Genomic DNA, 25,622 nt, shown 5'->3' on the forward strand with positions numbered 1-25,622 from the left:
AAATTATTTGGATGAATAAACCAGAATTATCTATTGATCCACAGTAAATCAACTCATATGCATTTCTCTACATCTCTTACATCATTTGTTTATTTTTAAATCTGTACTGTACTTACAGTGGCGACACACTTTATTCTCGCTCGGCTAGTCCCGCGAATTTGGGTATACTCCGGTGTATTTAAGTTTGTGATCGTTTTCTGCCGGAGTGTATAGCGTTATTTTCCCGGCAGGGATTGAAGCATTTTATTCCGGCTGGCTGCAATACTGCAATGCCGTGTAAAAACACATGGGGGCGCTTGCGAGCTGTTCTCTTTGAAGCCGTCCCCTATAATGAATTGTAATGCAGTATATATACTGTATATATATATATATACTGTATAACAACAGCCCCTATAACCCCTAACATACAGTACTGTACACATACAGTACTGTACAGTATATGCACATACTGTAAATGATACTATGGGCCGGCGGGGGCGAGATGTGTTTGCAGCAGAGAGAGATCCGCTGCTCTCTCTCTGCGCAAACAGCGGCACATTAAAACTTATTTTAAATACATTTTTATTTATAGTGTAGATGTGCAGGGGGTCTCGGGAGCTGAACCGCACTGGTTTCAGGTCGGGGGACCCCCTGCCCCCCGAGACACAGACCCCTTTATGAGGTGCCGGTATCCCTCTGCGTTTAAAGGTCCCGATCACGTGACCGCGACCTGTAAACCAAGCAGAGGGATACCAGCACCCCCAAAAGGGGCCTGTATCTTGGGGGGCAGGGGTCCCCGGACCTGAAACCACAGCGGTTCTGCTCCAGAGACCCTCTGCACATGTACAGTATAAATAAAACACATATATAAATAAACACTCGTTCTTTACCTTAGCGGCTATGTGCTATAGTAACGAAGCAGCATTTCTGTATTTTTAATAATATTGTACAGTGAGCAGGGGGTTCCCTGAGCCAGAAATCTAAACTCAGGGGGCCCCCTGCTCCTTCACAATATTATTAAAAGTACAGAAATGCTGCTTCATTACCATAGCGTATAGCCGCTAAGGCAATGAAGGGGTTAACCCACCGTGCCCGCTTTATTGTGGGTAGCGGGGGTGGGTGAAGGGGGTATTTGGCCCTTGGTGTGAGTTTAAGACTTGTGGGGGGGTTGCAGGTGCACTTAACCCCTTCCCGACCATAGCAGTTAATACCGCTATGGTCATGAAGGGGTTAACCACTCCCGCTAATACCCCCTTCACCAACCCCCACTACCCACAATAAAAAATAATCACAAGCAGCATCCCCGCAATAAATAAATAAATAAATACAAATAAATACATTTGAAATAAATTTTTATTCCTAGTGTAGATGTGCAGGGGGTCTCGGGAGCTGAACCGCACTGGTTTCAGGTCAGGGGACCCCCTGCCCCCCGAGATACAGACCCCTTTATGTGGTGCCGGTATCCCTCTGCGTTATCAGCCCCGATCACGTGACCGCGGCCTGTTAAACCAAGCAGAGGGATACCGGCACCCCTAAAAGGGGCCTGTATCTCGGGGGGCAGGGGGTCCCCGGACCTGAAACCAAAATGTTTCTGCTCCGGAGACCCTCTGCACATGTACAGTATGAATAAAACACATATATAAATAAACACTCGTTCTTTACCTTAGCGGCTATGCGCTATGGTAAAGAAGCAGCATTTCTGTATTTTTAATAATATTGTACAGTGAGCAGGGGGTTCCCTGAGCCAGAAATGTAAACTCAGGGGGCCCCCTGCTCCTGCTCAATATTATTAAAAGTACAGAAATGCTGCTTCATTACCATAGCGTACTGTATAGCCGCTAAGGTAATGAAGGGGTTAAGGCATAATAAACAATTAATACAGAGGCGGCACATTTTATTCGATTGCGGCTAGCTCCGCAAGCCGGGGGATGCCCCGGCATGCTAGCCGCACTCCCTCGGCGTGCCGCGCGTCATCGACGCGTGGTCACGCATCATCGGGTGCCTGCGCCCCCTGCACGCGCGTCCAGGGCTCCCCGAGGGAGCCCTGGTGTCCCGCGATGTGGGGGACGGCGGCAGGGGGTTACGGGGGACCCGGCAGACCCGGCAGCGGGAGGGAGAAAGCCCCGATCGGAGGGCGCTCCTCCGTGTCTTCGGCGTGCACCTGGCACCCTCCGGCGCGCGCCAGGTTACAGCTGCGGCCGAGAACGGGCAAATTCTCGAATAAACAGCAGCAGTACATTCAATACATATTTTTAATGTGTGTGTTATACCTCCCTGCCTTCACTGTAATCTATGTAAAACCCCCTCCCCTATTCTCTCTTTTAAACTTCCCTGCCTTCACTGTAATCTATGTAAAAAAACCTCCCCTATTCTCTCTTTTAAACTTCCCTGCCTTCACTGTAATCTATGTAAAACCCCCTCCCCTATTCTCTCTTTTAAACTTTCCTGCCTTCACTGTAATCTATGTAAAACCCCCTCCCCTATTCTCTCTTTTAAACTTCCCTGCCTTCACTGTAATCTATGTAAAAAACCCTCCCCTATTTTCTCTTTTAAACTTCCCTGCCTTCACTGTAATCTATGTAAAAAACCCTCCCCCTATCCACCTATTGTGTGCGTTAAGCTTCCCTGCAATCTATGTAAAAAAACTCCCCCTATTGTGTGTTAAATCTCCCTGGCCTGTGTTACTGAGTGCAGTGTACTGTATGTAAATGTGGGGATGGGGATCCCGTGTAAATAACCACCCCCACCCCCGCTACCCACAATAAAAAAAAATCCCACACAGCATCCCCGCAATACATAAATAAATAAATCTAAATAAATAAATAAATACAAATAAATACATTTGAAATACATTTTTATTCCTAGTGTAGATGTGCAGGGGGTCTTGGGAGCTGAACCGCGTTGGTTTCAGGTCCGGGGACCCCCTGCCCCCCGAGATACAGACCCCTTTATGAGGTGTTAACCCACCGTGCCCGCTTTATTGTGGGTAGCGGGGGTGGGTGAAGGGGTGTATAAATGTGAGTTTATAAATAAAATAAAGAATATTATTTCTAGGGGCCCTAGATCAGAAGTTCCCACGCCAATTGCGCGCTCATTGCTCTTTTTTTACAATGTTGCTGGTCTTGCGGCTTTGCAGTCTGGCAGCAAAAAGCAGTTTGTAGTACTGAGTGTGAGATAAATTAACCAGTTCTTTTATTGCTGAAGTCGCCACAAAAAACTTTTATTTACAAATACAGTACAATACAATGGTGAAACATTTCAAGTGAACAGCAATTCAAAACATCAATACACAATAATACATACAGTACTGTATGATTATTTATTTTAATACAGTATACAGCTCTGTACTGTATATGCAGTATACAGTATACTGTACTTTATTAGGGGCTTGTCTTTGGGGGTTTATTCATGCAATTATTAGGGTGACCTGCCTTTGGAAATACTGTGACAGTACAGTCCCAGCTATTTCAGCCACCCCACCCCCTCCCTTAGAGTTTTTAATCCCTCCCTGGCCAAGCGTCAATCGGCTGGCTCATTCAACCCTAATCTTCTGCCATTGTGTTGTTAATCCGCCCCTGGGCGGGCTACGGTAACAAGATTCAGCAGGAAGCCAGCGTCTGATCCCACCATCCCCCTCCAACAACCCTTAGAGGCCTGCCTGCTTTGGAAAAATCCCCTCTCGAATTGGAAATGTAAATCTGATGTGCATCCGTTTGCTTACAGTAACTGTACTGTTCAGAACAGCCACTTCTTCTAAATTAAATACAGTACATTCTCTAATACCTTTGGAATAAAAATATACTGTACTGTATACTGAAAATATACAGGATAAATATACAGTAATGTCAATTAATCTGTTCTGTGGGTCTGAGCGGGTTGAAAGTCACCAGGTCCTCATACAGTACATTCTCGAATACCTTTAGAATAAAAATATATAAATATACAGTATAAATATTGTACAGTATAATGTTAAATAACCCGTCCTGTTCTTTTTTCCTTCATAACAGTATCCTCATTGTGTCTGCGGTACAGTAGTTCATTGAGAGAGGAGAGGTTTTGTGTACATCATTACTGCTGTTTATATACTGTACATTTGACTGCACAAGCAGATTTGACGGGACACAACGCCCCCCTCCCCCTTGGGCACCCTTTTTCCTGGAACGACAAGAAAACAAAAACTTAGTTCAGTTACTGTACTGCACAGTATGTGCATACTGTACTGTATTATGGCAGAACTACTGTAGGTGGCTGGTGCAGCTTTCTCTGTAAAGAAAAAAATGGAGCAGTTAGTAGGCAGTTACTGTAGTACTGTCAAACTACTGTATACTGGAACTACTGTATACTCTGACTACTATTACAGTCAATTCAATGTACTGTACTGTAACCACTGGTGCCATGGCTATGTACTGTAACCTTATGGCTGCTGCTGCTGTCTCTGAAAAGAAAAAATCTGTGCCATACTTACCTGTATCATACTGTGCTTACAATACTACAGCACTCTACTACTTTCCTGATGCTTGCCCATTGCGCGCGATGATGGTCTATATATTTATTGCATCGTTCCACGGTGAGTACATCGTTCCAAAAACTCAGAATGGCTTTCAACAACTCATCCTTTTTGGAGGGTTTCGCCACTTTACGGATATGGTCCTTCAGCTGATGCCAGACCATTTCGATCGGATTGAAGTCTGGCGATCTGTGATTGGAAAGAAAGGACAATTGGTTTAAGAGCTAAAAACAGTGGGGAACAAAAATGGGACACGGTCTACTGCACTTACTCCGCTGGCGTCTTCACCCAGTTGATGCCGCGCTCAAGGATATGCGCCGTCGACGCGGTGTGCTTGGGATCGTTGTCCTGGTAGAAGCGGTGACCATTGGTGAAGTCGCGTCTGATGTATCGCACTATCGCGGGCACAATGTTGTCTTGGAAGAAAGCTTTATTCATGATTCCTATAGCAAGAAAAGAAAAGTGCTCAATAGTACAGTACAGTGCATACGGTAAGGCAACACTAGTCAAGTACAGTGCATTAGGCGGTATTATATTTGAGAAATTGTACCTTCAAAGATGACAATGCATCCCGGTCCACGCCTAGAGATGGCACCCCACACATGCAGCTTCACAGGGTGTTTTGGCCGCGGCTTCAAAGATATGCAGCCTTTTTTTGTGGAACGCAAATCTTGCAAATCTCTCCAGCGACACAGTAGACTCATCAGTGAAGATGCAATCCTGGAAAGTCTCACCGCTGTCGATCCATGCCTGGGCCTGGAGCACTCTTTTGATTTTGTTTGCGTCCCGTATCATGGGGTACGCTCTGTAATGACAATGAATAAAAAATGTTTGCGTCACAGCGCAGTACAGTTTGCAAAACAACACTTTTACTTTACAGTACCTCCTGTACTGTCCAATACTAACCTCACACGTCCATATTTCCATCCAATTCTGCGTCTCATCTTCTTTATGCTGCTCTCGGATACAGTCAGATTGTGCTTTTCCTGCAGAGTGTTTTTAACCCTTAATGCACTCCTCTCATCATTCTCCTCACTTATTCTGTCCACCAGAAGAGTAGTCTCCCTACAATGCAAAGAAATTATATTGTTTTATTAATATGCAGCAATATAAAATGTATACTGTATACTGTACATGTAATGTTGTAATATACAGTAAATATAAATATACAAAAAATGTATACTGCTGTACTATAAATATAAATAGACAAAATATACAGTATACAGTACTGTTGTAATATAATAAATATACTATATATATACGGTATACTGTTGTTATATCATAATAAATACACATCATATATATTCCGTTGTAAGATGAATTGCAATATACTGTACGAAAAGTGTATACTGCTGCACAAAAAATATAAATTGACCACACATACAGTATATACTGTTGTAATATAAATATACTATATAAATATACTATATAAATATACTGTTGTTATATCATAATAATTATACATCATATATATTCCGTTGTAAGATGAATTGCAATATACCAAAAGTGTATACTGCTGCACAAAAAATATAAATTGACCACAAATACAGTATATACTGTTGTAATATAAATATACTATATAAATATACTGTTGTTATATCATAATAAATATACATCATATATATTCCGTTGTAAGATGAATTGCAATATACCAAAAGTGTATACTGCTGCACAAAAAATATAAATTGACCACAAATACAGTATATACTGTTGTAATATAAATATACTATATAAATATACTGTTGTTATATCATATTAAATATACATCATATATACTCCGTTGTAAGATGAATTGCAATATACCAAAAGTGTATACTGCTGCACAAAAAATATAAATTGACCACAAATACAGTATATACTGTTGTAATATAAATATACTAAATAAATATTACATACTGTAGATGTACACTACAGTTTTCTATATTTTTTTTTGTTAAGTTTTATAAATATACTTACGCGGTAGTTACCCTTGGTGCCTTTTTGCGGTCTCTGTTTTTTCCTTGTGCATGATAGCACACGGTGTTTGATGGCACAACGAGGCCAGAAGCAGCTAACCAGCGTTGGATAGCAGCAATTCGGTGTCCGCTCGTGTACATCGCCTTAATTCTCATGCTGATATCCTTTGAAATCTTCTTACCAGGCATTGCTGCAAGTAGAAAGAAATACAAACACAAGAATGTGTATTCAATGTTTAGTCGATGTGTATTCAATGTGCAGTGAATCCACAAAATGGCTGGTGTATTTATACGTTAATGACTCACATTACAGTACGCCCACTTTCAACACCTGTACCTGGCCGCCATGCATAATAGGTTGCACACTTTGCATAGGCCACCACTCCAGGATCTTTATCTGAGCTTGCCCTTGTTCAGATACTGTACTGCATTGTGCCACCCGCTTCCATGGAGCATCCCCGGTTCTATGGATGCAAGAACAAACTCACCTCTGCCGTGCCTGTCATGCTGAAAAAGCGAAAGGCAGCAGCCGTTTCCACGCCAAGGGCAAAGCGACAGGCTAAGGCCAATAAAGAAAACCTTCTGCTGACCCCAAAGGCTAGGGGTTTTCCTAGACGTAAGCCTCATGATGTGAAGAAGATATACGGTGATGTGCTCTGTACGCAAGACGAATGGCAGCCATCCCACCGAATCCGCAGACCACTTCCTCCCATATGCTTCGACGACTCTGCTGTAGCTGTCCCGGAAATCTTCAGCCCGGCATCTCCACCCCCATCTTGTCCGGTTCCATCCGAAGATGCTGCCGCCTCTGAAATCCACGGGTCACTGTCTCCTTTGCTCTTGGACGACTCTGCTTCTCGCCCGGAAATCCAACGGTCACCTTCTCCATCCCTCTTTGACGACGCTGCCGCTTCTCCTGTACCGGGTATCCACAGGCCACCTCCTCCACTCTCCATCGCTGCCACTTCTCCTGTACCGGGTATCCCCAGGTCACCTGCTCCACTCTCCATCGATGCCGCTTCTCTCCATGCAACCCCCTTCTCATCCTCCGTTGCACCCATCCCCCCAGATGTCCAGATGCCATGCACAAGCAGCTCATTAGACCGGATCCTGAATGGGATAAGTGTGGATCTCACCGGGAATTCTTTTGTGCTGGCAAAGCTAGATCTGCTTCTGGAGTCGGTGCTACATGTGGAGCAACGGATGGACAAGATAGAGGCTGACATAGCGGGCATACATTATTTGCTCGGTGCTAATGCCCCTGTTTCCCCGACGCCGGAGCAGGAGGGTGACATCACCCCGTCCATCACCAAGCGCACCCCCCCCACCAGAAGATATAGTGTACATGTATGCCATGTATGCCATTGAGGAGGACATGACATTCCTCCCAGACACCCTACCACCGCCCGTCGCCTCATGTACACCCGCTCCCAAAAGACCTCCTACACCCGCTCGCATCGAAACGGTGATCTGTACATCACCCTGTGCGATCTGACACCGGCGCTCAGGGAGAAGTATAGGGTGAGGAGTGCTGGTGTACCCCACAAGTATGCCTTGATCATTTTTAAGCACCATGTTCCCTACACGTTGTACTGCGAGTGGGTGTTCAAAGTGAACTACGATGGGAATCACCAAAAAAAGGCCCTTCCTGCCAATTTAAGGCTACAAATTGTGGAAGAAATGCGGCGCTTTTATGCAGTTACAGATCCTGTAATGAAAGGCGTTAGAGACTGCATTAATGGCGTTTTGCGCCATGCAAGGAATCGGCCATGAATGGACAATGTGGAGGACGTTCAGTGAGACCATACTGTAATGTTGTGCTGAACTGTATTGTGCTGTACAGTACATGTTTTGCCCTACAGTTCCTGCTGTACTTAAACAAAGGATACTGTATGTTGTTGTGTGTTGCACGGTTTTCAATGTGGCCCTGAAAACCTGCCCTGTTTGCTGCTCTCTAGGACTGAGCTGGTGCAGGTCTGACAAACAGTGTCAGTGTTGCGCACCATCCCACTGTAGAAGCATTTAATAAAGGCTGCAGTTTTGCACTGTACAGTACTGTATGTATTATTGTGTGTTGATGTTTTGAATTGCTGTTCACTTGAAATGTTTCACCATTGTATTGTACTGTATTTGTAAATAAAAGTTTTTGGTGACGACTTCAGCAATAAAAGAACTGGTTAATTCCTAGTGTAGATGTGCAGGGGGTCTCGGGAGCTGAACCGCATTGGTTTCAGGTCGGGGGACCCCCTGCTCCCCGAGATACAGCCCCCTTTATGAGGTGCCGGTATCCCTCTGCGTTAAGTCCCCGATCACGTGACCGCGGCCTGTTAAACCAAGCAGAGGGATACCGGCACCCCTAAAAGGGGCCTGTATCTCGGAGGGCAGGGGGTCCCCGGACCTGAAACCAAAACGTTTCTGCTCCGGAGACCCTCTGCACATCTACACTGTGAATAAAACACACACATCATTAAAGAATCATTCTTTACCTTAGCGGCTATGTGCTATGGTAAAGAAGCAGCATTTCTGTATTTTTAATAATATTGTACAGTGAGCAGGGGGTTCCCTGAGCCAGAAATTAATACTCAGGGGACCCCCTGCTCCTGCACAATATTATTAAAAGTACAGAAATGCTGCTTCATTACCATAGCGTATAGCCGCTAAGGTAATGAAGGGGTTAAGGCATGATAACCAATAAATACATTCAATACACTACCCACTACCCATTGCAACCTCCGCTGCTGCTTCTGTAAAACAGAGAAAACAATTAACACTTTCAAAGTAATGTCCCCTAACCCCTTAATCTCGACAGCGGTTATTAACCGCTACAGTCATGAAGGGGTTAACCCACCCTCACCCACCACTCGGGACGCCTACATACCCTCCCACTCTAACCCCCCACCCCGTGAGGCCTAACCACCCTCAACCCTCACCCACTAACTACCCACAAGGGAGGCCTACCCCCATACCATTGGGGAACCCCCCCACCCCCCACCCCCAGTCCCCGCAATAAAAACAATATACAGCCCCACAATAAACATCATTATATTTATTAAATACATTACCCACCCCCTGTGCCCCCCCCCCCCATAATTACAAGATTTATCCTTTTACATACAGGGTTCATAACGTAGCCCCATGCTAGTCCCCGGTGGGCTGGCGGGGCACCTGGACAGACCTACAGTTTACCAGCAGCCTTTTTCAATCAGGTTCTGGAGGCCTGCTGGTGGATCCCGCCAGCACCATGGCCCCCAGGTGGTCTCCTTGGGTCACCGTGGGCCACAGTTGGGTCCCCACGGTAGGCCCGTGTATGTCTGGGAGCCCCGGGTCAAACCCACAGGTGTCTGCGGGGCCTCGGGTGGTTCCCTTGGGGGTCTGGGGAACTCACGGGTGCTCACTACGGGTCCGCGGTGCCCCCACAGAAGTGGGACCACACATCATCATCCCCGCACCTACGGGTCGGCGGTGCCCCCACAGAAGTGGGACCACACATCGTCATCCCCGCAAACTACGGATCGGAGGTGCTCCCACAGAAGTGGGACCACACATTGTCATCCCCGCATGTGTCACCCGTGGAACCACCAGCCTGATACCCTTGGGATACACGAGAATACCCGCAGGTGGTCGCCAGAGGTCCCACGCAGAACCACGGAACCAACCCTGAATGTAAAAAAAAATAAACCTGGCCTATACATTCAATACATACACCCTCCCCCCCAACACCTACAGTACAATAATGTGCAAAATAACTATTATCCAGATATGGATAATAGATTATTTGCCCATTATTAAAAACATTAACTAGCATATTCAAATAAAAAAAGTACTACTGACCTCATCAATACGAAGTGTCAGTCGCCAGCGCCTTCCTTCTCTTGCCCACACAATACATAGCCAATACCAAGCCAATACATTGCAAGTACATTCAGATATCAATTAACCCCTTAAACACCTTATCGGATAATAACCGCAAAGGTAATTAAGGGGTTAAGCCACATTGGCCCGATACCCACCCTTCACCCATGAATTTGTACAGTGGCTTCATCATGCAACTATATATATATACAAAGTATTTATATATATACACAGTATATACACACGATGAGCCAATATACAAATAAATGCAGAAGGGTTATCAAAACAATACTGTCCTACAACCAAACACTTCTCCATACATACACACTAAATTAAAATCAATTTCCTTTAATATTCATAACTGATCTCTCAATCTAAATCATCACTAAACCTCTGAAAAGCCATTTAAACAACTTACATTCCAATATAAATGATGCCTAAATATCTATGCACCATATACATTCTGCAAATTAATCAACCAAGTAAACAAAATCAATTAGCAATCATTATTTACATCCCTAAACAATTCACACTACATCCCAAACAATGAAACCATTAAATTTAAAATTTAATTTAAAAGCCTATGTCGTCTCATTTTGAAGCCAGACGCCGAGGACCTCCGGAGAAGAAAAAAGACAAGGGCATGGCTGATGGAAAGAAGACCACGCCCCGCCCCGCCCGGAAGGAGATAGAAGAAAGAAGAACACATATGAAGATGGATTACAAATAGAAGACCCGTGGTTTGTTTTGGATTTTTAGTTTAAAGTTTATTTTTTTTCTGGTTTATTATTTTATGGGTTCCAGCTCGTGGATTGGTTCGTGAGTAAGCTGTGCAACGGGAGTCGGTGGGGGCAAGTAATGGTAAGTTAACTAAAGAAATGTATTTTATTTAACTTGTTAATTTTTTCAAAAGGTTTTTTAACATGTGTATTTTTTTTTTTTTTTGGTATATCATTTCTTGCCACTGTATGTATGTATGTATATATGTCTAGAGAGATATATACTGTACATTCAGGGTAAGAAATGATGATGTTTTAAAAGCTGGATTAGATGTGTTTTAAATTATTTTGTGTATGCTGATATGCTTTATTGTGAGTGTAAAGTATTTTAAAATTAGATAGATGTATTCCTTGGTATTGTATTGTGTGTTTGAGGAAGGTCAGGGATAGGCTTGGTTGTAAAGGTTGTATTTTTGTCGGTACTTATATTTTTTCAAAGGCTTAATTGTTCTGCTCTAGGCGTGAATTTGTTAATGGTTTCATTGTTCGGATGTAGTGTGAATTGTTTAGGGATGTAAATAATGATTGCTAATTGATTTTTGTTTACTTGGTTGATTAATTTGCAGAATGTATATGGTGCATAGATATTTAGGCATAATTTATATTGGAATGTAAGTTGTTTAAATGGCTTTTCAGAGGTTTAGTGATGATTTAGATTGAGAGATCAGTTATGAATATTAAAGGAATTGATTTTAATTTAGTGTATATGTATGGAGAAGTGTTTGTTTGTAGGACAGTATGGTTTTGATAACCCTTCTGCATTTATTTGTATATTGGCTCATCGTGTGTATATACTGTGTATATATATATATATATATATATATATATATATATACTGTGTGTGTATATATATATATATCTCTGTATATATATACAGTATATATATATAGTTGCATGATGAAGCCACTGTACAAATTCATGGGTGAAGGGTGGGTATCGGGAAAATGTGGCTTAACCCCTTAATTACCTTTGCGATTATTATCCGATAAGGTGTTTAAGGGGTTAATTGATATCTGAATGTACTTGCAATGTATTGGCTTGGTATTGGCTATGTATTGTGTGGGAAAGAGAAGGAAGGCGCTGGCGACAGACACTTCGTATTGATGAGGTCAGTAGTACTTTATTTATTTGAATATGCTAGTTAATGTTTTTAATAATGGGCAAATAATCTATTATCCATATCTGGATAATAGTTATTTTGCACATTATTGTACTGTAGGTGTTGGGGGGGAGGGTGTATGTATTGAATGTATAGGCCAGGTTTATTTTTTTTACATTCAGGGTTGGTTCCGTGGTTCTGCGTGGGACCTCTGGAGACCACCTGCAGGTATTCTTGGGTATCCCAAGGGTATCAGGCTGGTGGTTCCACGGGTGACACATGCGGGGATGACGATGTGTTGTCCAACTTCTGTGGGGGCACCTCCGACCCGTAGTCTGCGGGGATGACGATGTGTGGTCCCACTTCTGTGGGGGCACCGCCGACCCGTAGGTGCGGGGATGATGATGTGTGCTCCCACTTCTGTGGGGGCACCGCGGACCCGTAGTGAGCTCCCGTGAGTTCCCCAGACCCCGGGAGAACCACCCGAGGCCCCGCAGACACCTGTGGGTTTGACCCGGGGCTCCCAGACATCCGCAGGCCTACCGTGGGGGCCCACGGTAACCCAAGGAGACCACCTTGGGGCCATGGTGCTGGCGGGATCCACCAGCAGGCCTCCAGAACCTGTTTGAAAAAGGCTGCTGGTAAACTGTAGGTCTGTCCAGGTGCCACGCCAGCCCACCAGGGACTAGCGTGGGTCTGCGTTATGAACCCTGTATGTAAAAGGATAAATCTTGTATTTATGGGAGGGGCACAGGGGGTGGGTAATGTATTTAATAAATATAATGATGTTTATTGTGGGGCTGTGTATTGTTTTTATTGCGGGGACTGGGAGTTGGGGGTGGGGGGTGTTCCCCAACGGTATGTGGGTAGGCCTCCCTTGTGGGTAGTTAGTGGGTGAGGGTTGAGGGTAGTTAGGCCTCACGGGGTGGGGGGTTAGAGTGGGAGGGTATGTAGGTGTCCCGAGTGGTGGGTGAGGGTGGGTTAACCCCTTCATGACTGTAGCGGTTAATAACCGCTGTCGAGATTAAGGGGTTAGGGGACATTACTTTGAAAGTGTTAATTGTTTTCTCTGTTTTACAGCAGCAGCAGCGGAGGTTGCCATGGGTAGTGGGTAGTGTAATGAATGTATTTATTTTTTATCATGCCTTAACCCCTTCATTACCTTAGCGGCTATACGCTATGGTAATGAAGCAGCATTTCTGTACTTTTAATAATATTGTGCAGGAGCAGGGGGCCCCTGAGTATTAATTTCTGGCTCAGGGAACCCCCTGCTGACTGTACAATATTATTAAAAATACAGAAATGCTGCTTCTTTACCATAGCACATAGCTGCTAAGGTAAAGAATGATTCTTTAATGATGTGTGTGTTTTATTCACAGTGTAGATGTGCAGAGGGTCTCCGGAGCAGAAACATTTTGGTTTCAGGTCCGGGGACCCCCTGCCCCCCGAGATACAGGCCCCTTTTAGGGGTGCCGGTATCCCTCTGCTTGGTTTAACAGGCCGCGGTCACGTGATCGGGGTCTTAACGCAGAGGGATACCGGCACCTCATAAAGGGGGCTGTATCTCGGGGAGCAGGGGGTCCCCCGACCTGAAACCAATGCGGTTTAGCTCCCGAGACCCCCTGCACATCTACACTAGGAATAAAAATGTATTTCAAATGTATTTATTTGTATTTATTTATTTATTTATTTATTGCGGGGATGCTGTGTGTGATTATTTTTTATTGTGGGTAGTGGGGGTGGGTGAAGGGGGTATTAGCCCCAATGGTGGTTGTTTTGGGCTTGCGGGGGGGGGTTGCTGGAGAGGTTAACCCCTTCATGACCGTAGCGGTATTAACTGCTACGGTCGGGAAGGGGTTAAGTGCACCCGCAACCCCCCCGCAAGTCCTAAACACACACCAAGGGCCAAATACCCCCTTCACCCACCCCCGCTACCCACAATAAAGCGGGCACGGTGGGTTAACCCCTTCATTGCCTTAGCGGCTATACGCTATGGTAATGAAGCAGCATTTCTGTACTTTTAATAATATTGTGCAGGAGCAGGGGGCCCCCTGAGTTTAGATTTCTGGCTCAGAGAACCCCCTGCTCACTGTACAATATTATTAAAAATACAGAAATGCTGCTTCGTTACCATAGCACATAGCCGCTAAGGTAAAGAACGAGTGTTTATTTATATATGTGTTTTATTTATACTGTACATGTGCAGAGGGTCACGTGATCGGGACCTTTAAATGCAGAGGGATACCGGCACCACATAAAGGGGTCTTTATCTCGGGGAGCAGGGGGTTCAAAGACCTGAAACCAACGCGGTTCAGCTCCCGAGACCCCCTGCACATCTACACTAGGAATAAAAATGTATTTCAAATAAGTTTTAATGTGCCGCTGTTTGCGCTGAGAGAGAGCAGCGGATCTCTCTGCTGCAAACACATCTCGCCCCCGCCGGCCCATAGTATCATTTACTGTATGTACTGTACAGCATGTGCATATACAGTACTGTATACAGAACATGTAGAATAAATGCATAGTTTTATTTTTTCGGGTTTATTACACAGTATACTGTATGGGCGGTAAACATCAGCATACAGCACAATATTATCCATCGAAATCACCCCATTAGCCGTTTTCTTTTCTGAGGAAAAACAAAATGAAAAGTTTTAATGTACAGTAATGGTCAGCCCCCTAAAGAAGTACCCAGCCAGCCCTACCAAAATAATACGGCAACAATACAGTACTCACCATACTATTTCCCATTCAGCTGGCGCCGGCACCGGTCCACTGCCAGTACAGCTTTCTTCATCATCCACGTCGATAGTTTGCAGCGGGACTAGCCCACCTGTAGTCAGCAGGTGAGGCTGGAAATCGCTTAGGTACATGCAAGCTTCATCAAAACTGGCCGCGAAATCCGACTGCCTCAGGATCAGGCTCGGGCTCAGGGTTGTCACTGACGGTGGGTCCGTTATCGGAAGCCGGTGCCGCTGCCGGCGCTGGTGCTGGTGCTGGTGTATTGCTTGGCAGGGACTGTCATTTATTAGTTGGTTTTAACACGACCCTTCGCCTTTTGCCGCCTCCATGATCATAGATACGGGAAAAACCCTGTGACACACACCAATACCTTCCAACATATTGGGGCTCAATACGGTGAAAACAGGGGTCGCTACATAACCTTTTCCTTATTGTACGCTTCCACAAATGAGGAGTTGGCGAAAATTTGTAAAAGTCATAGTTTTCGATAAAATACTGATAAATTTGAACAACTGTTGCTATCTTATCCTCTGTTCATTAATCGCGGCCCATATCAAATAAGCATAACTTCTGTCAGGTTTTTGGAAAACGGGCTGCACTTGAACACTCATGGCGGGTGGGTCTCTGGGGAATACTGTACTGTAAGCGAAACTGGTCTTTGTATTTCTTTAATATGAAAAGCCTAAATTGATACATTTTTGCAACTCAGTCTCAAGGCCAAGGCCAAGTTACAATAGCACACTGTGGTAGAGTATCTTTTTTAAACGAAACACCTGCAAGCCCACACATTACTGATTCGGCGCTTTACAAGTCAGGAATTTATGCCATCTGGCGGACACGCGAAGCATTGCAGCCTATTATATCCTGATCATTATCATTTAACACATCAGCCGCCCATCAGCCAGGCATGACCCGTGGCTGGGAAGGCAAACGCAACGCGGCATGCCAGAGGTGAGCAGCGGCGCATTCCAGGTATCTGCCAGGTACAAACTGGTCATTTGCTCGAATAAAGTGTGTCGCAGCAGTATGCACATCTTCATAAAGCATTAGATATATACAATGACCCTTTTGAGACTTAAAAGTGAGTTTTGAATTAATTTTAGTTGTTAATATATTTTTGTAATATATGCTGTTAATATATTGTTTATAGTCTTTACAGTGATAACTATATAAAGGTACGGGTATAGTACAGAATTTGTCCTAGTAAGTTTAAAACTTCAGATAGTTTAAATTATACAGAGTAATAGATGCATAACTTGTCTGAAAAGCTGACAAGTTGCAGAAACAGCAGGAGCATTTTCTGAGTTGTGAATTTGCTAAAAGGAGAATGGGTAATAAAATACTGTAGTTGGCACTAACTCAGGCAAAGCAATCGAGACTACACCGATTATTACATGAGGAGCTTGGTCCTCAATATACCAATTTCTTTAAATTCCCTTTACTCTGTTGCATGTTGATTATAGTTTAAAAAATAAAAAAAAACATAGCATTACATTAAATTGCATCTTCTCTACTAGGACATACACTGTATATAGTACAATGCTACTGTCTATTTGTACAGGTACACAATATTTAAGTGTTTTAAAGAAACTAGAAAAAAACACGCTTGGAGAAATGTTATATTACTGAATTCATGAGAGCACAACACAGATTCAATATTTTAAATAAAAGGATAAACAAGGATTAAAAACTAAATGAAAACAAATTATACTAATTAATTATGTATGTATATCTTAATTTACTGTATATAGTGGCATCCATGTACTGTACGTCCCTTTACAGCAGTAACACATGTTACACATACTGGGAATAAGCTCTTCAAACACAAAACAATAGGTAAAGGAATCTCTACCCAAAATATCTTACAATCTATCTAATACAATCTAAGATAAGTAGAGAGAATTTACAGAGACAGAAGGAGGGTGTTCTGGTAAGTGCATCTTCAAGGGGCCAAGGTCAGTGCATATGAGATGTATAGCTTCAGCTGAGCTACCCATATACTTTGTTATAGTGATGTGTTTAAAGAAAGTGGAGAGAGAGGGTGCTAGTTGGAAATTGAGGGTAAAGAAATTCAGTGTTTTGGAACAGGTTTTAGTCAATGGGATGTAGCATTGGGCACCCCTTGTCTCTTGTTATATACAATTGCCACACTCAATTTGGAGGCTGGTGGCTACACCAGCATCCACTATATTTCGAATAGCTGGACAGAGTTCCACTTCTTGAATAGTGAGAACTCTCACTTGCTAGTGTCCAGGCATAAAGGCATCAATGTGGATAAATGGGTGTAAAAGAGTAGAATAACTCACATTTGTTGGGTCTTTGGTGAGATGTACCTCCACAGGCGTGTGCTTCCGGTACTCCGCAGGATCCAAACGAGCAGGTAAAGGAGAGTTGGAGCACTGCTTCGGCACAGAACTTGTGTCCTTTCCTTCTTAGGGGAACTGCTTTCTACATCTTGTTCCCCCTCACTTGCGGATTGTTCCCAATCAGTTGATGACTCAGGATTAATCGATTCTAATTGACCTCTCTTATTCTTATTCCTATAACGAAAGATATTGCCCTCTTTAAAGTCTGTTTTATCGCGAATAAACTTTTTTTTGTTTTCTTTTCTTAATCTCTGTTGTCATCTTTATCTTATTGAGCTTGAGGGGGAACAAGATGTAGAAAGCAGAATACCCCTCACATCCCCTTCCAGTAATACCTTTCCTTTTTTTAGAGGCTCTCAGACATCCCTCAGAACACCTAGGAAGAGGAAGACCAGGCGGGGGAAGGGAGGGAGGGCTTTCTAAGGAACCGGGAAGACTGGGCATATCAGGGCCAAACAAGACCACGAGGATCCAAAAAGACCAGACAGAAACAACACAAATAATTAACCTCTCTAATAAAGTCCTTAACACTCACCACATTGAGTAACTATCCATGGGTCTAACCTTTTCACCAACACACCAACTAGACATCTGGACCGGGGATACAGTAGGGGTCTTGTTAAGAGGGCTTACCAAAGAGCAGTAGCCACTTCAAGACATACGCTGTTGACTAAGGACCAAAGACAACTCACTAACGGTGACAACACCATTAGATTCATTGGAACATTTAACAATCAGTGGTCAGCAATAAAAAAACATTTTCAAGAGACATTGGCATCTATTGATGCAAGATGATGACTTTAAACAGGTTCTTAGATCAACTCCTACGATGACATGAAGGAGGGCCAAGAATTTAAAAGACAGGCTTGTTCATAGCCATTATCAGAAGCCACATGTAAAAACTTGGCTGGAAGATCGTATACCTCGGGGGTCCTACCCTACATTTTTCTAACTTTGAAAAAACAGGAACCTATCATATAAAGGAATACATTAACTGCTAGACTACAGGAGTAATCTATCATATCATGTAAATATGGTAAACAATTCGTCGGTAAGACGCACAGACCATTAAAAGTAAGGATACTTGAACACATAGTTTCTGTGGGAAACCGCACTGATACTCCTGTATCAAGGCATGTTATCGATAAGCATGATGGCAACGCTGGATGCCTACATTTTTGTGGGATTGAACATGTCCCACGGGGACCAAGGAAAGGAGATTGGGACCGGTTATTGATGCAAAGAGAGTGTAGATGGATATATACCCTAGGGACTTGAAGCCCCCATGGATTGAATGAAGGGTACATGTACTGTATACCTCATTTCTTTAAGATATTGATATAACCTTCCATGGAGATATAGCTCCACTTATACCATAGTAATAAAGTCTTTATCACATTATATCTTAGTAATGCTATATTACTTTACTTGGTTTATGTCACATACACTTGTTCATAGAGTAGGTATGTTTGGGTTATGGGGATCCAGGCATACAGTTGAGTGGAAAAACACTAATTGAGCCCGTTTTGACAATTAAAGGTGGGTCCACTTAAAGTTCACTCACTCCTACACGTCCTAATTGTATTTGTACACTACAAGCATATTTTATGTCCCTGGTTCTTCTCCCTTCCCCTTCCTTCTTCTCATCCCTCCCCCTTCTAACTCTCTCTTCCCTTCCCTCCTTTCCCCCCCTTCCTTCCTTCCCCTTCCTATCTCCTTCCCCCTTCTTTACCTTCCCATTCTCTTCCTCCCCTGCATAGTGTGAGCTATCACTTTAATAACACCAGCACCATTTTATATGTTTTATTTTATTTTTGACGTATCACTTATAGTTAATATCACTTTTAATCCCATCACCACACTTGTTATACAGATTTTATTATGAAAGGTAAAATGCATCACGGTCCCATTATGCACACAGGCTGTGTGACGCCTTCCTTGTAGTATCCATGAAGAGATAAAAATCAGTTAATGTTTCTGATATGTCTATACAATGTAGATATGGCTACCACGACAAATGAATCTGAGTAATCTGTTTAGTTGTCTAATCATATATGTTAGGGAACGATTGTCTTCCAGGCTGAATTTTTTCTATCAGTTGACGCTTGCTAGGATTTATAGCGCGATAGCATTGATAAAAAAAACTGATCAGTAGATAGTGCATTTTTTTATCAGCCTTTAAAAAATTGGTGTTCAGTCTTAGTGAATACCATTTTTGCCTTCTTATATTAGTGCGTGATAAATCAATTCAATGTCGGGCGACAATGCACTGATTTTATCAACGCTTTGTGAACGGGCCCCAAAGACAGATAAGAGTCGGCGTGGGTTAGACTTGTGCATGTCGATTAGGTTTGTTTTGCATGAGAGAGGGAAAAGTTGAAACATGATAGCATAAATTTGTAATTAAGGAATTCTGAGCAACTCTTAGGCCGCGCTAATAGCCCGGCAATGGCGACGGTGACGTCACGCAGCGGTCACTGAAAAAATCTAAATTAATTCACTTCCAGCAATCGAGACCAAGCCGTCGCGTCTATCCTACTATATGTGCATGCGACGGATGCAATACATTTGTTTGGACGCAATGTCGTGTCGCCGTCGCCAGGACTATAAGCGCGACATTTAATGAACAATTCATGCACTTTCAATAATTTTTAACATAAGATTGAAGCACGGGGTTTCTGGAGATGAACCCCATTAATTTCAGCTCTGGTGACCTCCTGCTTCCCGGGATACAGACCTCCGATTGCAGTGCTGGTATCCCATGCAAGTTTAAAGCTCCCGCATCATATGAGCCAATAGGAAGTCACACAAGATGATTTCACAGATTCCTATTAGCCCATTGCAGAGCAGCTACTGGCACCCCCTAAAGAGTTCTGTATCTCCAAAAGCAGAGGGTCCACAGAGCAGAAATTAATTCAGTTCAGTTCCGGATAGTTAGTGTTATGACCTGAGAAATGGTCATGCCTTGAAGTGGCTCGCAGGCTTATTCGCTTTGGCCAAAGGGTTAACTAAATGCCCCTTTTTTCAATAGATATATAGGCAGTTCACTGTGTATTTTTGTCACATTGGATGTTGCTCTGGACTTCTTTGTTTCTTGTATTATACATTTATTATACATTTAGCTGGTTGTGACAGGTTCAATGCTACAGTAGGACCATTCTTCCTCTAATTATAGAGGTAAATAAGGATTGTAATCAGTTAGTGTTAGGACCTGCAAATTGGTCATGCCTTGAAGTGGCTTGCAGGCTTATACGCTTTGGCCAAAGGGTTAACTAAATGACCCTTTCAAGAGATATATATTTCACTGTCTATTTCTATCACATTGGATGTTGCTCTGGACTTCTTCGTTTCTTGTTGTATATATTTAGCCACGCCCAGTAGCACTCATTTTGACACACACACACACACACACACACACACATATATATATATTGGAAAAAAAGCAAAATAAGGTGCGTAAAACTAATTATCAACAATAGTAAAATGGTGTCAAATGAGTGCTGCCATAATGTAATGGATGTACACAACACCAATAATATACAAAAAGACAAAATACAAAAGTGAAAGGTTTCTTTGTAAAATTGTCTTTCTTCCAAATTTGCTCTATTCCATTTTCATTCAGTTTATTCAAAATGGTTCCATCTATTGATACTTACTCGTTAATTTGAAAAACAAAAATAATAATATTAGTCACTATTAGTACTACACAGTTTTTGAAGCATGAGTTAAAAAAAAAAAAACAATCTTCTGAAATGCATACAGTAGTTAATCCCTATGGGTGATGTATCAAGGCAAATTTGGAGCAAATTTGGGGCAAATTGCCACATATGAAGAAAAAAATCACTGATAATACAGTGGCGGCTGCCTTTAGTCTCCTTATGGTGATGTTGGAGATTTAAGTGGGCCGTGACAGTAGTTTAAAAAAAAAAAGATTATATGTTGCACATGTTGAGGTAAAGATTGAACTGAGAAATTATGCATAAATAGAAATATGCGTGTGCATGAATGCATTTGTAGATTTGATTAATCCAACTGCCATGAAAAATAATGAACGTCCAAGAAACCAAGAGAAATAATTTTTAAATGGAACATTAAATGATAAAACAGTAATTGTATTGCCAATGCTACACACTTAGTGTTTCATTATCAGTCTCCGTTTATATTGATAATTCATTCAATCACCATATAAACTAAAGATTTTCTTGAGAGAAACTTTTGTCACATGCCAGGATTTTTTATACCCAATTGTTTTCCAATATATTTATTGATCCAAATGTGCATTTTATTAACATGCAAAAACATACTGTAATACAGCTAAACCCCGTTATAGCACGATATGCTATAACGCGGATCCGCTTATAAAGCGGTTTGAGCATGGACCCCGAATTTAAAAAATATATATATATTGTTTTTTTGAATTTTTTTTTGCACACTGCACACACTCACAGCACACTACACACACTCACAGCACACTGCACACACTGCACATACTCACAGCACACTGCACACACTCACAGCATACTGCACACACTCACTGCACACTGCACACACTCACTGCACACTGCAGACACTCACTGCACACTGCACACACTCACTGCACACTGCACACACTCACAGCACACTGCACACACTCACTGCACACACTCACTGCACACTGCACAAACTCACTGCACACTGCACACACTCACTTCACACTGCACACACTCACAGCACCAGCACACACTGCACACACTCAGCACACTGCACATACTCACAGCACTCTCCACACACTCACTGCACACTGCACATACTCACTGCACACTGCACACACTCACTGCACACTGCACACACTCACAGCACACTGCACACACTCACAGCACACTGAACACACTCACAACACACTGCTCACCATCACTGCACACTGCACACACTGCACACACTCACAGCACACTGCACACACTCACTGCACACTGCACACACTCACTGAACACTGCACACACTGCACACACTCATAGCACACTGCACACACTCACTGCACACTGCACACACTCACTGCACACTGCACACACATACTGAACACAGTCACTGCACACTGCACACACTCATTGCACACTGCACTTACAGCACACTGCAAACACATTTACTGCACACTACACACTCTCACTGCACACTGCACACATTCACAGCACACTGCACCCACGCAACTCAAGCACACTGCACACACTCACAGCACACTGCACACAGTCACTGCACACAGCACACACTCATTGCACACTGCACACATTCACTGCACACTGCACACTGCACACACACAGCACACTGCACACACTCACATCACACTGCACACACTCACAGTGCACTGCACACACTCACAGCACACTGCACTCACAGCACACTGCACACACTGCACACACTCACAGCACATTGCACACACTCACAGCACACTGCACACACTGCACACACTCACAGTACACTGCACACACTTTCACAGAACACTGCACACACAGCACACACAGCACACTGCACACTGCACACACAGCACACTGCACACACAGCACACTGCACACACAGCACACTACACACACCACACTCACATTACACACACCACACTCACAGCATACACCACACTCACACCACACTCACACCACACACACTCCCTCCTACTCCCCTTCCCTACCTTTGTGTCGGCTGCTGAGATCGGAGCAGAGCTGGCATCGGGTGGTCGGGCGGTGTCGGAGCAGAGCTGGCATCGGGATGGGGGTGTCAGAGCGGAGCTAGCAGAGCTGGCTAGGGGGTTTGCTCGGAGAGGGTCTGGCGGTGGAGTCTGAACGGAGGTGGCAGGTTGGAGCGGAGATGGCTCACACTCACAGCATACTGCACACACTCACTGCACACTGCACACACTCACTGCACACTGCAGACACTCACTGCACACTGCACACACTCACTGCACACTGCACACACTCACAGCACACTGCACACACTCACTGCACACACTCACTGCACACTGCACAAACTCACTGCACACTGCACACACTCACTTCACACTGCACACACTCACAGCACCAGCACACACTGCACACACTCAGCACACTGCACATACTCACAGCACTCTCCACACACTCACTGCACACTGCACATACTCACTGCACACTGCACACACTCACTGCACACTGCACACACTCACAGCACACTGCACACACTCACAGCACACTGAACACACTCACAACACACTGCTCACCATCACTGCACACTGCACACACTGCACACACTCACAGCACACTGCACACACTCACTGCACACTGCACACACTCACTGAACACTGCACACACTGCACACACTCATAGCACACTGCACACACTCACTGCACACTGCACACACTCACTGCACACTGCACACACATACTGAACACAGTCACTGCACACTGCACACACTCATTGCACACTGCACTTACAGCACACTGCAAACACATTTACTGCACACTACACACTCTCACTGCACACTGCACACATTCACAGCACACTGCACCCACGCAACTCAAGCACACTGCACACACTCACAGCACACTGCACACAGTCACTGCACACAGCACACACTCATTGCACACTGCACACATTCACTGCACACTGCACGCTGCACACACACAGCACACTGCACACACTCACAGTGCACTGCACACACTCACAGCACACTGCACTCACAGCACACTGCACACACTGCACACACTCACAGCACACTGCACACACTGCACACACTCACAGTACACTGCACACACTTTCACAGAACACTGCACACACAGCACACACAGCACACTGCACACTGCACACACAGCACACTGCACACACAGCACACTGCACACACAGCACACTACACACACCACACTCACATTACACACACCACACTCACAGCATACACCACACTCACACCACACTCACACCACACACACTCCCTCCTACTCCCCTTCCCTACCTTTGTGTCGGCTGCTGAGATCGGAGCAGAGCTGGCATCGGGTGGTTGGGCGGTGTCGGAGCAGAGCTGGCATCGGGATGGGGGTGTCAGAGCGGAGCTAGCAGAGCTGGCTAGGGGGTTTGCTCGGAGAGGGTCTGGCGGTGGAGTCTGAACGGAGGAGGCAGGTTGGAGCGGAGATGGCTTGGGGAGTTGCTTGGAGCGGGGCAGGCTGGGGGGTTGCTTGGAGCGGGGATAGCTGGGGAGATTGCTTGGAGCGGGGCTGGCAGGGGGGGTTGATCGGAGCGTGGCTGGTGGGGGGGGGACCGGTGTGGACTAGTGGGGGAAGTGAGGCTTCTAGGGGAAGTTACGGTGGCTGCTGGGGGACGTGTAGGGCTGCCAGCCACCTCTTCCCTCTTCCCTCCCTCCTCCCTCCTCCTGATCGAGAGCGCGGCGGCCATTTTTTTTAAAATTAGCGCAACCCCGGTAATAGCGTGGTCGGATCGGGTGGCCCCCAAGGACCATGCTATAACGGAGTTGGTCAGTAATTAGAATATTAGTTGTGTTTATATGAAAATGACGTAAAAAAGCAATACAATAATACCATATTATATTAGAAAATAATGCTTAACAGAATTTTAGGCAGTCAAAGGGTTTTTTGCACCATGTTAATGCAATGTACAGACACATTAATGTGGTCTATAACATGGGCTACCGCTACAATGTGATAATGTACATGTGAATCTCTGGGCATAAACCCCTTTTATACATTTTCAAGTAACAATGCTGACGGAGTTGTTAAACAATGACTCTAAATAAGAAAATTATACTGTATTAAATGTGGCCAGGTCTCCCCTTTGGGCATCGCCCTCGGCCCCTTAGTCTCTCCCCATTACCTCCGTGGGTGGTGCGGGTGCCGCCAGAGGCTGCAGTAAGACTGTGCTAGCCAGGGAGGTGCAGGGAGGTTAAGGCAAGGGCGACCGTGTTACCGGAGGTCCGAGGTGCACCCAGCTAGTGGCTATGTTAAAGGTACGCGAGCATGCGCAGTATGGTCTGAGAGTTTGGTGGCCATCTTGGTGCACCTCGCGCATGCGTAATAGCAAGCGCGAGCGGTGGCCATTACATTTAGGCGCCGCATGGGAACTACATAACCCAGTGGTTGGGTGCCCAGGGTTACCTACACTGGCGACACACTTTATTCGAGCTCGGCTAGTCCCACGAATTCAGGTATACTCGGGTGTATTGAGGTTTGTGACTGTTTTCTGCCCGAGTGCATTGCGTTATTTTCAGGCAGGGATTGAAGCATTTTATTCCCGCTGGCTGCAATACTGCACAGTATATATATATATATATACTGCATTACAATTCATGAATTTATGCCATCTGGTAGACACGCGAAGCATTGCAGCCTAATAAATC

The sequence above is a fragment of the Ascaphus truei genome, chromosome 4, assembly GCF_040206685.1.
Source record: "Ascaphus truei isolate aAscTru1 chromosome 4, aAscTru1.hap1, whole genome shotgun sequence".
NCBI lineage: Eukaryota > Metazoa > Chordata > Amphibia > Anura > Ascaphidae > Ascaphus > Ascaphus truei.